We start from the raw sequence: 14,888 nt of genomic DNA on the forward strand, positions 1-14,888 counted from the left end.
GTTCTAGACTCATTGAACTAAAGAAGTTAGTTCAATGTCTAGACTACGACAAAAAGTGAAGCCAAATCGTTGGGAGGAATCCACTTGTACGCATGCGCGAATTAGAAGTTCGAAAATGACAATCAAGATATTGGTTATGGTTAGTTTCAAAGATTATAGAGTAGGAAGATGGGAAACGACCCTATATCTCTAGTACTAAAAACCGACTACACTTTGGGCCTGTGTTTCACATGTCAAATGGTTAAATTACAGTTGTATGCTTTATAATTGAAAAGCGCGAAATTCGAATTTTATTCCTTGTCTTGGATTCGAATATCGACTTAGTCGAGATCAGAAAAAAGGGACCAAAAAAAACCAGGGCTTTGTTTTGTGATCAGGATGTTTTTTTTGTGTAAACATTGTTTTTCTACAAGCGTGCGCGTTCAACCTTTATCCCGCACGCATTCCAAGTTGCAAAGATTCACTTTCCCAAAACGTGCGGGAAAAACGCCTGCTATTTCTTTCCCGCACGCATTTGCGTGCGGGAATGGATTAGCAGGGGTTTTTCCCGCACGCAAATATTATAGAGTAAATTAAATTCTATCATGTTTCTATGCATAGAACGTCAACGATGAGAAACCCATAGTAATGACATGCAGAATTACGTCTGTCATTATATATGAATTAATCAAATGAGATATGATCTGTTTCGTGAAATGGATATATTTATATATTTCAAGCGCTTGTAGAAAAAATATTGTTCCTAACTATTGCGTAAAGTGTCTTGCCCGCACTCAACTGCTTACCTGAACTCTGCTTCGCATCGTTCGGGCAACGGCAGTTTCGTGCGGGCAAGTATCACTTTCCGCACTTGATAGGAAAATAACTATTTGAATCAATCAATATTAATGAAATACTTTGTTAGATTTGCTATATTTTTATTCGAAATTCATAAAAAATATGACAGAATTGAAGATTTTACAGGGTATATTTAAAGGTGAGATTTTCTTTGACAGGTACAACTGGTGAGAATAATTTTGTCGAAATTCTTTGAAAACATCTGTATACAAATACTACAGCTTTGAATAAAGGATACAAAAGTAAAAGTACATATTGAACTATTATTATATATCAAAGTTGATATTTCTATGCAATACATTTTTTTCAATCAATAGAATTTGTACAATTTTTAGCAGAAATCTATATGAACAAATATTCAATATATATACCATATACTTTGCATCGCAAGGAGTTGATTGTTTTCTGATCTTTCTATCACTTCTGGGGAAAGACTTGAAAGTACTCTGAAGGATGTGAGAACTTCTTTCAGGTACACTCGAAAGAATATATCTGAAATAGGGGAAGTACTGGTAATCTAGTTTTATAACAATACAATCAATTCAATATACTGAATAAGGGATGACTTACCATCAGTATTTGTCGTACCACTTTCAATCTGCTCGCTTTCCATCTCATGTGACCCCTCCATGAAAGGAATGCTTTCTGCATATGAAAAAGATATGCATTCAATATATGATAAATGAGTACCTAATGCATTCAGTAATGCACTTATCATCAGTATTCGATGTATCAGTTTCAAACTGCTGTGGTTCGTTTGGTGGCCCTTTCATGCATGGGATGCTTCCTGCATACAGCAACTTACGTGGATGAAAAGCTTCAGATTATCTTAAAGTAAAATGCAAAGATTATAGTGCCTAACTCTATAATCTTCGGTAAAATGTTCACATGTATTAACATTTGTAAGGCCTCAATATCTCCAAATTTTTAGACGAAAATCGGAAATTATATTCACGCCCAGTACAAAAAAAAAGATATTGAAAAAAAAATAACCAATGCAAGTGACATTCAGTAAAGTGAAAATAAAATATCGCCAAAATAATTCGAACTTAGACATAGTCAAACTTATGCAAGTTTTTGGCCGTCCAACTTCATTTGCTGTTTAGATTAGATATTTTATGATTTCTATGCTGATCCGGCTATCGAAAATATTCAAAATGATTTTGAAAAGGCCGTTTTAATAGAAGAAAGTTCTATTTTGAGATGCTGGGGTTCGAATATAAATCGATAAAAGTTGGAATATTTCCGAAAAATGCATCAACAATCAAATATCTAATTTCGAAATACTTAAAAGTTCATGCTATACAATTCCTTGTTTTCGCAGGTATTATTTATGACCAAATCGGTCCGTTGCGGGCGGAAACGTTAAGGGATGGTTTATTGTATTGGTTTTACTGTATACCCTGTACCTGTCACCTAATCAAAGTAACAAATATTGTACTGCACCTACTTCAATGGTTTTGAATAGGGTTTTTATTTGCTTATCAAGAAATAGTAGACCCGTAGATCAGTTATGGCACTTTTTTGGTTTCCATGATATTGTTCTGGTTTTTTTACAGATGAATGGGCAAGTGTCCTTAAACTCCAAAATCGAATTTAAAATTATTTATGGAAACCCCTTTCCATTAGTTATAAAACACGTAAAAGATTCGCTTCAAAATTAAGAACTTTCAGAAATATTCCCGAATATGTAAAAGCCTGTGACGCAGAATGCCTTTACTAAAGTCTAGTAATTTTTGTTAATTAGACAACAGTGGAACTAATTAAGAAGATATAGAATTCTATATTCACACATTACAAAAATTTTTTTCTGTAATCTGTGTCTATACATACGATGACATTTTGTGTCATTGTTTGATATTTCTATGTACTGTTTGTTTTCCTTGTCAAATGTGATCACCAAACTAGTGATGGGCAATAACGTTATTTTTCACTAGCGGTTATCAACCGTTATGGTTTTTTTTTAATAACGGTTGTTGATAACAGGTAAATACGTTATTTGCTCTGAAAACCGATAACATCTTCAAGGTTTGTCGATTAAGGGGTTTTCTCTACAAATTTAGGGTGTAAACGAGTCACGACTGAGTTGGAAATTTTTGATTATAATTTTTGTGGATGTTTACTTCTTTCATTCATCTTAATGTTACATTAATGTGAAAAAAATTTACTTTTTTCTAAACCAGTGAAATACTTCGCATTTGATGAAAAATATTAGAGTATTCAATGTGTTCCCCAATATTTAAATAACCATTTTTCATTTGTTTTTTTCATCTGGATACTCTCATTACCCATTCGTCGTATTCCAAGTTCGATTTATTAATTCTATATAGCCAATAAAATAATACGCTAATATCGGCTAATATCTGCGGTGAGTTCTCCTCCCGATATTTTATCCAATCTCATCACTTCGATGTGAACAACATAATGTACCAATAACAGCCTCCCATCCGCCCGCTAACGTAACAGAACCATCAACCGAGATCGAGAGTCGAGAATATGGCCAACGTTATCCGTTTGAAAAGTGTAAACTGTTAATAAACGCCAACAAACGATCTAACTAACCGCCAACAAGTCCAATGTAGCCGACTGTTATATGAGAAACGGTTTAACTAAACAATAACCGCCAGAAACAACCTCTCTGCTGAACTCAACGGCTTCAACGCCAACGTCGTCGACTGTTATATCAGAAACGGTCTAAATAAACGGCTTATTCAACGCCAACGTCGTCGACAGTTATATGATAAGCGGTCTAACTAAACGCCATCAACGCTAACGTCGCCGACTGTTATATCAGAAACGGTCTGAATAAACGGCTTTTTCAACGCCAACGTCGACGACTGTTATATCAGAAACGGTCTGAATAAACGGCTTTTTCAACGCCGACTGTTCGCGCACACGTTACTGCGCAACCTGTTATTGTTCAGGACATATAACGGTTAGTTATTGCTTTTTTCGAATAACCGTTGTTAAATAACAGGTTAGGAAATAACGCCCCATCCCTACACCAAACTTGATATTTATTAAGTCTGTGATGATCATAAAACTTTCATGTCCTTTATTGATTCGACGGGCGTTGCCGGATTGTGAAAATGACGTAGAATGTTCATAAGAGAGCTCTCTGGAAATCAGAATTTTCGTAAGTGAATACAGACAAAACGCAATATGCTGAAATTCTAAAAAATATATTTCGATATATTTGAGTTATAAGGATTTCAATGACATATATTTTGAAATTTAGGAAAATACCCCATTCCCTTTGTATTTATCAAAAGAAATGAGATTTTGATAATTAAGTATGAACGTTCACTTCTATTCTATCTGTCTATTCTATTCGTCAATGTAAACTGTTCTTTGTTTCAGGCTCAGGTAATTTCTTTTGAAATTAATTCATCTTAAGTGAAAATTTCGCGGTCCAATTCATTTAGCGCTACGGATTTCGAGGCATTCTTTGCAGAATGTCTAATCCTGAAGGATAATCATCCCAGAAAAACACGGAAGAATCCACCGAGGAAGATGATTCATTCAAGAAATGTGAAATGTATCAAATTTCCTTTGCCAACGAGTGCTAAAATAAAAGTGAACAATTTTTGAAAAACCACATTCCGTTCGAGTATTGGACGGAGTATCAAAACAACGACGATGTGCGTGACTAGCATCCCGATATGAGGATGACGCGAAAGTCGATTTATACGTAATATTATACAAAATCAGCTTATCTTCGTGTTGTTATTTTTTTCTGAGCCTTCCCATACAGCACATGTATATCCATTGAATGTCCATTGGACGTACAAAATGGACATGACGGACATCCATTGTACGTCCAGTTATGTACAATGTTTGGTCCAGAAAACGTCCGACCCTCACTGGATTTAACATCCTATGGACGTACATATAGGATGTACAATGGATGTACAGACAGGATGTACATTGGACGTACATACAGGATATACATTGGACGTACATACAAGATATACAATGGACGTACATACAGGATGTCCAGTGGACGTACATATAGGATGTACATTGGACGTACAGGATGTATGTCCATAGGATGTTAAATCCAGTGAGGTTCGGATGTACAATGAACGTACCTGTATGTTCGTCCATTGTACATCCTGTATGTACGTCCATTAGGATCTTAAATTCAGTGAGGTTCGGACATTTTTTGGACCATTCATTGTACATAAGTGGACGTTATTTGCGAGTCTCAAATGCCCATTTTATTGGGGTTAGCATTTTTTAAGTTTGATTCGAAAAAGGTATTTTAAAATCCCACCTATCAATACATATATTTATTGATAATTATAAGGAAATTGGGATTATTGAAAAATGAAATGCCTGGAAATGTTCCACATCTTTATGTGAAAAATTAAAATAAAATAAATAACAAGTAGGTATAATTTGATCATTGGACTACTGCCCCTAAGCAAAAAAAAACTAAACTATAAAAAACTGAATAACAAAGAAGCAGATATATAGGTATATATATATACACTGAATAGGAAACACTTATGATATATTTTCTATCGTTGGCTCCTCGAACCCATTTAGAAATAGCCTCTTCTATCTGCTTCCTGTCCCCTTTACTGGAGTGTATGGCCGTTTCTGTAAATTTATTTCATTGAAATTTTGCTGTTGTCATATCATATATATGTATATCAGGACATCACCATACTATAATTATAATAGAATGGTGATAATATCTATTGAAAATAGAATTTCTCGTAATTCCGTTGCATATTCTTATATTGTTGTCCCCCTACCAAATAATAGATATTCATGGTTGTGAAAAGACAAAAATATATTTTTTACGATAGTATGAATATAATTATAACTAATGAAATCATCAAATTAACATGAAACATAGATGAACATTCGTGGTTCGTATAAGCATTCAACATTCGATTCTTTCAACATTTCTACCCATTAGATTATATTTTTCTATCTACACGTAAATTTGCCACTTCCCTCAAGAATAAAAATTTCGACTCACCTCTTTTCTATCAAATATATGCACCATACACTGGAACTAGAACTAGACACTATACCTCAAATGTAGTTCAACAAGCTAAAGCCAAAATATTCCCAAATTTACAAAATATGTCGAGTCCACTTCAAAATCCACTGATAACAGATTAATGAGTTTCTCTTAGATATTCCTGTTCTGATTCTATATTTCGCTGTGTGTCACTCAAATGAAACTCAAAAAATAAATGTTTCGGTCTCTGGGACGAAAGTTCCAGAGTAAAAAAAGGAATAATTATGAGAGGGCGGAACATCTGGGTTTCAACACAGTCAGTATGTACCTACTCTCAATAAGAGCCGACCGACATGGCAGCAATACAAGGGTATATCTTTGCATACACATTGCTGTTATTTCCAACATCCCTTATTTAAAGTACAATGGACATCCATAAAACGTCCATTTTTGAAAGTACAGTTAATGTCCAGAAATGTACATCCTACGAATGTTATGAAATGAATAATTATAGATACTAGAAAATGATACATCCAGTTGTTGTACAGAAAAGTACAATTTCTGGAAGTACATATTTATATCCAGATCCGAACATCCAAAAGATGTACATTCATGGATATTTCACGTTGATCCAAAATTGTACGTTGAATGGACGTACACTAACGTACAATTTCTGATAGTACAATTAAGATCCAAATTTGTATATCCAGAGGATGTCCAATAAGGGACGTATATGGATGTTTGTCCAACATCCCTTATGTAAAGTACAATGGACATCCATAAAACGTCCATTTTTGAACGTACAGTAAATGCCCAGAAATGTACATCCTACGAATGTTGAGAAATGTTTAATTATAGATACTAGAAAAAGATACATCCAGTTGTCGTACAGAAAAGTACAATTTCTGGAAGTACATATTTGTATCCAGATCCGAACATCCAAAAGATGTACATTCATGGATATTTCACGTTGATCCAAAATTGTACGTTGAATGGACGTACACTAACGTACAATTTCTGATAGTACAATTAAGATCCAGAATTGTATATCCAGAGGATGTCCAATAAGGGACGTATATGGATGTTTGTCCAACATCCCTTATGTAAAGTACAATGGACATCCATAAAACGTCCATTTATGAACGTACAGTAAATGTCCAGAAATGTACATCCATTGGACTTCCATATAAGGTCCGTGGACGTTTGTACTTCATTTGGATATAAAATGGACGTCCATTGGACGTCATGTGCTGTATGGGTTTCTCCCATAATCTCTACAGATTGAACTGATAGTTGAAATATCAAGCAAACAATAAATCCAACGTTTACGGCCATACCACGCTGATAATGCCAGTTCTCGTCAGATCACTGAAGCCAAGCAGCGTCGGGCGCGGTTAGTACTTGGATGGGTGACCGCTTGGGAACACCGCGTGCTGTAAGCTTATCTTTTTGTCCACTTTGGTCCAGTGAGCCGTACGGGGCACATATATATCGATAACGCATCCACGAAATTATTTGAAGAAATATTAATGAAACATCCTCTATACATTCATATAGCTCATGGAACAACATTTAGGGTGACTTTTTCGAGAACTTCGAACAACCGAATTAAAAAGTTACTTTCTTCCGTCATAATTTGCTGAAAATGGATTGCTGAAATTTATAAGAGAAAATAACGAAAAATTTTTGTTGCAGTAGCCTTTTTCTCGAGGTTGAAACTGGAATAATGATATTCGCGAGAGTACTGAAGCTGGCATATGGAATAATGAGAAAATAATATAAAAAATTACGGTGCGTAGCGTAACGTTAGATCCATGACGCATGACGCCATTATAACTAGTGAAACTGAAAAGAGCAAATTTTTCCAATTAGCTGTAGGATATAAATAGTAGATGTGTTCCTAAATGTTCCTAAATTACAAAAAATAGCAGGATTGGAAATTATCCTGGTTATAGTGAACCATTGTCTCAATAAATGAGAGGATGAAATAACTCAAAACAAACGAAATAAATTCAGGAACATAATACATATTGATATTAAAGTGGACAAACAAAACAACAGTTGTTTGTTTTCATATATCTCAGTTGATTTCGTTTATTTATCGCCTTAATTCGAAGGCTCACTCATTTGATATCTACCTACTTAATTTTAACTGATTTCCAAGGTTACGATCAAGTCATCAGGAACAATCGTTCCAACTACCACATCACTTCCAGCAACGCACAAGGAGCTATGTAGACGCAACCAACAACATAAACAAACCTGAACAACCAAATGATATCACTAATGTAATGGACAGATTCCTGGGTGAATTCAAAATTATGTTTCAACAACTAATTCAACAAAACACTATGATGTTGAACATGTTAACCACTCTCATCAGTAAAATTCAGTAACTTCCTAAAAATAGCAGAATGGAATGCCAATGGCCTTCTTCAACACAAAAACGAAATAGAAGTTTTCCTCCATCATAACTCTATAGACATTTTACTGATAAGCGAAACTCACTTCACTGAAAGGTCCTACTTCAAGATACCGCACTATACTACTTACCACTCGAATCATCCGGATAACACCGCGCACGCCGGCTCCGCCATCATTGTGAAAAATTCGATAAGTCATATCGAACTGCCAGAATATAGGAAAGATCTGTTACAGGCCACAACAATAAAGGTAGAACTTGCATCATTCGAAATAGCAGTCTCCGCAGTTTACTGCCCCCCACGTCACAACATCAAGAAAGAAAACTTCAACGAGTATTTCTCAACACTGGGCCTCAAATTCGTCGCCGGAGGAGATTTCAATAGCAAAAATACCCTATTTGGTTCACGTCTTACAACAGCGAAAGGAAAAGCATTAGCAAATCTCATACAAGAAAATGGCTACAACTTTTTATCTACAGGCACTCCCACATATTGGCCGACGGATCCTAATAAGATTCCGGACCTGCTGGATCTCTTCATAACAAACGGCTTATCTCATTCTAACATGGACATTACAGCAAGCTACGTCCTGTCTTCGGATCATTCTCCCATAATTGCAACAATCGGTGCTTTCATAATCCACAAGAAACAAATTCCCAGACTGCACAATAGGAGCACCAATTGGGACGAATATCGAAAAAATATCGACTAGACCATAAGCCTGAACGTAAGCCTGAAAACCCCAGATGAAATAGAAGAAGTGCTATCAACATTCAACAACCTAATTGTACAAGCAGTGGAACAAGCAACACCTGTAATCAATGTAACAAATGATAACCACAATATCACTGAAGGAATTAAGGAACTAATTGCACAGAAGAGAAGAGCAAGAGCAAGATGGCAGCAAACGCACTCCCCAGCTGATAAAAACATCTTGAATAAAACAACCAATCGACTCAGAGCGAAAATCAAGGAATTAAAAGAAAACTCATTTCAAGAGTACATCTCAAATCTAAGCAGATTTGATAATTCAATATGGAAATCAATAAAGATCTCCAAAAAACCAACAACGCATACATCAGCTATACGTAATACATCAACACCTAACACACATTGGGCCAGAAGTGACGAAGAAAAAGCCAACCTATTTGCCGAACACCTAGCCACAGTATTCACCCCCCACAACGACGCCAGAGATAACGAGATAGAAAGAGAACTCCTAGAGGTACCCAACATCACAGCACCAATTAAACCTTTCACCATGACTGAAGTCCAGGATGAACTCTGTCGCCTCAATACAAGAAAAAACTGCAGGAATTGACAAAATAACACCGAAAATGCTTAGAGAGTTACCAGACAGGGGAACCACTCTACTTAAGTATATTTACAATGCTATACTGAAACCAAATTACTGGCCACAGCAGTTTAAAATAGCAGAAATTATTTTAATTCCAAAACCAGGTAAAGATCCTAGCAGTGCGACCTCCTATCGGCCAATTAGTTTGCTACCTGTCACCTCCAAAATCCTCGAAAGACTTGTCCTCCGTAGAATCAACACAGACCCAAATGCTGAACAATGGATACCACATCACCAGTTTGGATTTCGAGCAGCTCACTCAACAGTGCAACAAACTCACAGAATAAGCCATGTCGTAAACGAAGCACTCGAAAAGAAAAAATACTGCACATCAGCGTTCCTTGACGTGAGTCAAGCTTTTGACAAGGTTTGGCACCCCGGCCTACTGTAAAAGATAAAAAAATATCTTCCAATAACATATTACAAACTCTTGAGGTCCTATCTAGATACAAGAAAATTCAGGGTAAGAGTGAACGACAAAATATCAAATAATTTTCCCATATCATCTGGGGTACCACAAGGCAGTGTTCTTGGCCCCATTTTGTACTTATTGTACACTGCAGACCTACCAACCAACCCAAACACAGTAATGGGTACATTCGCGGACGACGCAGCCATACTAGCGAGCAATGAAGACCCGGTAGAAGCTTCTCACTTGCTACAGACTCACCTAGACCAGATACAAGAATGGCTGCATAAATGGAGAATAAAGATCAATGAGACCAAATCTGTACAAGTCAATTTCACACTGAGAAAAGGCCAGTGTCCACCAGTAAAAATTAACAACGTCCAGATACCAGAATCCTCTACAGTGAAATACCTCGGATTACACATGGATAAAAAGCTTACCTGGAAGGAGCATGTAGTCAAAAAAAGAAAACAAATAGATCTGAAAGTTAAGGAACTACACTGGCTCATTGGTAGGAGGTCAAAACTATCACTGGAAAATAAAATTCTCATCTATAAAACTATAATAAAGCCTATCTGGACCTACGGAATAGAGATCTGGGGATGTACCAGCAATTCGAACATGTCTATCATCCAAAGAAGCCAATCTAAAATCCTCAGAATGATAACCAATGCCCTGTGGTACGTTACAAATCAAACCCTACACGAAGACCTGAAGATACCGTATGTAAAGAGCGTCATAACAGAAAACAGCACCAAACATCACGCAAAGCTTGAGAGCCACACAAACACTTTGCTACAACCACTGACTCAATTGCAGAACGATCGGCGACTTAAAAGAAAATGGCCAGCAGATTTGAAGGAGACTTGAAGAGGAATTGTCACTGGACAGGACCTCATCATGACACTTAGGAGCGTTCAGCTCTGAAGCCATCAAATGAGCTTATAGAATGTTTTTTTCTGATTGCTTGTAACAACTATTATGATAAAAAAAAGTTTAACTGATAATAACTATATCTGTTCATATTTTGAAGTTTTAAATTTTTTTTTTGTACCGTACTTGAAACGGTACCTAACGTTGTCTTTTGAGTACACCTAACAATTTTTAATTTTTTTTTCAAACTCAATGTTTCATTTAGAATATACTCTATATCATAAATGATTCATTATATAAGACTTGCACTCTGAATTCATACATATCCTATTGCTTGATTGCAGGTCAAGAAGCGTTCAGTGGATTTTTTTTTTGCATAGTACTTGAAACAGTACTAACTCTTGAGTTTTATGTACACCTATCAATTTTTATTTTTTTTTCAAACTTAATGTTTCATTTGAAATATACTATAATTTCAAAATGAATCATTATCAGACTTGCACTCCAATATTATGAATTTTCTATTTCTTGATTGCAGGTCAAGGAGCGTTCAGTCTTTTACGCATAGTACTTAAAACTGTACTGTTGTCTTTTCTGTACACCTACCAATTTTCAATTTTTTTTTCGAAGTTATTATTTCATTTTGAATATAGAGCGCGGGCTGGTGTCACAAATCCTACAAAAGTTTTCATTTCATAGGTTTCTCCTTCTTCCTAAAAATCTTAATGTAGTCATTTACATTGAAAAGTTTGAAATTTGGATCTTCTTTTCTTCTAATAGATGTCATATTCAGAATCTCCTTCAGAATAAAAGACCTCGTCAAGCGTTTTCTCAGATTTCCGTTCGACACATTTTGCTTTTTTTCTCCAACATCGGAATTTATGTTCTTCACGACTTTTTGGTTATGTTCATCTTGATTACCTTCTCTTCTTGCAGCGTGAGTGTCGGATTTTTCTGAGGAACATTTTCTCTTTTTCGTTCTCCTACATGTGACTTCAGAAAATTCCTGATTTGAACTGTTCTCCTCAAGTCAATTTGTTTAGACTTCAATTTTTTCAATCCCATTCTCAAGATCTTCTTTCTGTCCATCTCGTCTTCCAAACTGAAACAAATATATAAGTATGAAACGATAAAATTCGATAGTATCAAAGTTATAAAATGTAAACCACAACACAATATTTGCAGCACGAAGCACATTCACAACTGAATACTTGTTTTTTTTTTTGGTGTAGCAGGGGGAAAATCTGCAAACAGACGAACACACCCTCTCCTGAGGGGGAGCAGTGTGGGGATTCTCACTCTCTGAGCTCGAGACCCACTAAAAACCCTTAACTGCTTCTTCATAGGTTCCGGGCATTTTGCATATTAACCAGTTGACTCTTTTGGTTTCTGGACTCTCACACGATCATAGTCGTGTTGATATTTGTATGCTGCCTATAGCTTTTATAGGTTAAGCTCTTCTTTGGTTACATTTGAATACTTAACTGATCTCTGGGTCTTCGGTGGTAGGTTCTTGACCTTCTAGCTTCTTCCGTTGGATCGTAGTCAACTAATCTTCGTAGTTCCTCATTTGTATGTTGTTTGGCTTTGTCGAATATCCTTTCCGCCTTTCTCTTCATAAATTCTGTAACTGGTTCCCATTCCAAGTCCTTGTAGATTTGTTTGTTTCTAACAAACCAGGGTACGTCCATCGCCATTCTAAGGAGTTTATTCTCAGTGGCCTGTATTTTCTTGATGTGGGTCTTGGCTGCGAAGCCCCATGCCGCCGATCCATATGTGAGTTGTGGTCGCGCAATTGTTTTAATCATCGTCAACTTGATGTTCTTATTCATATGACTTCTTCTGCCTATGAGTGGATAAAGTTTACTCATTGCGGCTTTTGTTTTATCAACTGCACATCTGATGTGGTTTTTCCATGTAAGTCCTCTGTCAAGCGTCACTCCTAGGTATGTTGCTTCATTTTTCCATTCAACCTCTTCTCCATCAACTTCAAGGTTTTCTTCCATCCTCAATCTTCTCTTTTGCAGTAATATTGCTTGAGTCTTTCTTCCATTGATTTGTATTTTCCATTTGATGCACCATTTGAGTAATTCATCTATGGCTTCCTGCAGTCTCCGGTGTATGATCTCTGGGCGTCGATGTCTGAACGCTATTCCTGTGTCATCTGCGTACAAGGTGAGCATATTTCTAGCATTCTTCGAGATATCATAGACGTATATTACGTAAAGCAGAGGTCCAAGTACTGATCCTTGAATCACTCCCGCTTCCAATTGTCTGGTTTGAGAAGTTGCTCCATTTATTTTCACATAAAAGTTTATATTCCTCAGATAGTTCCTTATAATCTTGCATAGCTTGGTCGAATATCCTGCTTTTTTCATCTTGTAGATTAGGCCTTCGTGCCATACTCTATCAAAAGCTCTCTCGATATCCATCAGAACCAATCCTGTGGCCTGTTTGGTCTGCATTCCTTCGGTGACGTATTTTATGAGCCGTAGTAATTGGAGTTCAGTCGAATGTTCTCGTCGAAATCCAAATTGTTCGGGTGGAATTATCTTCAACATTTCTGTTTCCTCATTCAGCCTTTTAGCGATAACCCTCTCGACGATTTTTCCTAGTGCTGATAGTAGGCTGATTGGTCTATAATTTTGAGGAAATTTCCGTTCCTTTCCAGGCTTGTTGAAAACTATCATTTCTGCAGTTTTCCATCTCTTTGGGTAGTATTCGGTCCTCATCACTCCGTTTGTTATATTCGTCAAGGCTGCTATTCCTTTTCTAGGCAATTTCTTCAACATATAATTCGTTATCCTATCTTCTCCCGGCACTTTCCTGTTTTTCAATTTCATTATGATCTCTTTGATTTCTGTTGGTGAAGCCGGTTTTGGAATGATTTCTGTTTCCGATGGTTCCATCATCAGTTCTTCGTTTGCCTCCACTTCTTCTTCTAGATCTTCATTGTCATCATCATTTCTGTAATTTATTCTGGCTTCTCTCTCAATTGAGTCGGCCAGTGCTTCGGCTTTCTCAAGTCTCGTATATACCATTCCGTTTGCTCCATGCAGTGGAGGTATAACTGTCCGTTCTCGTCGTAAGCGTTTTTGCATTTTCCAAGTCGAGTGATCTATTGTATTCAGTTCCCTTAATCTCTGGTGCCATCTGTTATTACGCAGTTCTGTTAAAGCATTTTTCAATATCTGGCTATGCTTATTCAGTTTCTTCTTGTCTTCTGCTCTTTTTGTTGTTCTGTAGATTTTTCTGAGTCTTCTGTTCTTTTTTATAAGTTCCTTTATATCCCTTGGCGTATCTCCATGTGAATGTTTCGGAATTGGTTTCCTTATTCTCTTGGTGCTTTCTTCACAGGATTCTTTTATTTGATTTTCCAATTTTTCAACTGCTTCATCCAATTCATCCCGGGTGTTTATTTGGGGAATTTCCGTGATTTTCTCCTGAAGTAAATTCTTATATTTCTCCCAGTCTGTGCGATCCTTGGTTTGTGTCTCTTCTTCGTTTCTTGGGCCATGTCCCACTATGAATTCTATGGGATTGTGGTCTGAAGTTCCGTCTTCTATTGTATCAATGCTGATTTCTTCAGTGATGTCTTTCATCACGACAATGTCCAGTACATCGGGTAGTCCATTTACTCTTGGTATGTAGGTCGGTATATCAGGTCCTATTACAACTGCATTAAGTTTTTCAGCATAAATATTCAGTCTTCTCCCGTTGGTATTTTCCACTCTACTATTCCATTCCTGCGATTTGCAGTTAAGATCACCAATTATGATTTTAGGGTGTCTTCCTTCTAGTAGCATTTTTAGATCCTCTTCCAGCATGTCCTTATCCGGTGATTTATAAGTTGAAATAATCTTTACTTGTCCTCGATTAGTATTCACAATAATCGATATTGCTTCTACTTCTTGTCCATTGAATATTTGGTCGAAATGGTGATCCATATTCCTTCTAGCCAGTATAGCAACGCCACCTGTGCTGTTAGGTCTATCATTTCTGTAGATATCG

General features: G+C 36.5%; 1 non-coding gene across 1 annotated transcript; it reads left to right on the forward strand.

The window, feature by feature from the left end:
• Window positions 1-7,138: 7,138 nt before the first annotated feature.
• On the forward strand, window positions 7,139-7,257 carry LOC123323063. The gene has a single exon (XR_006539251.1). It is a non-coding gene; the product is annotated as a 5S ribosomal RNA (ribosomal RNA).
• The last annotated feature ends 7,631 nt before the right edge of the window (window positions 7,258-14,888 follow it).

Source organism: Coccinella septempunctata, chromosome 1, assembly GCF_907165205.1.
Source record: "Coccinella septempunctata chromosome 1, icCocSept1.1, whole genome shotgun sequence".
NCBI lineage: Eukaryota > Metazoa > Arthropoda > Insecta > Coleoptera > Coccinellidae > Coccinella > Coccinella septempunctata.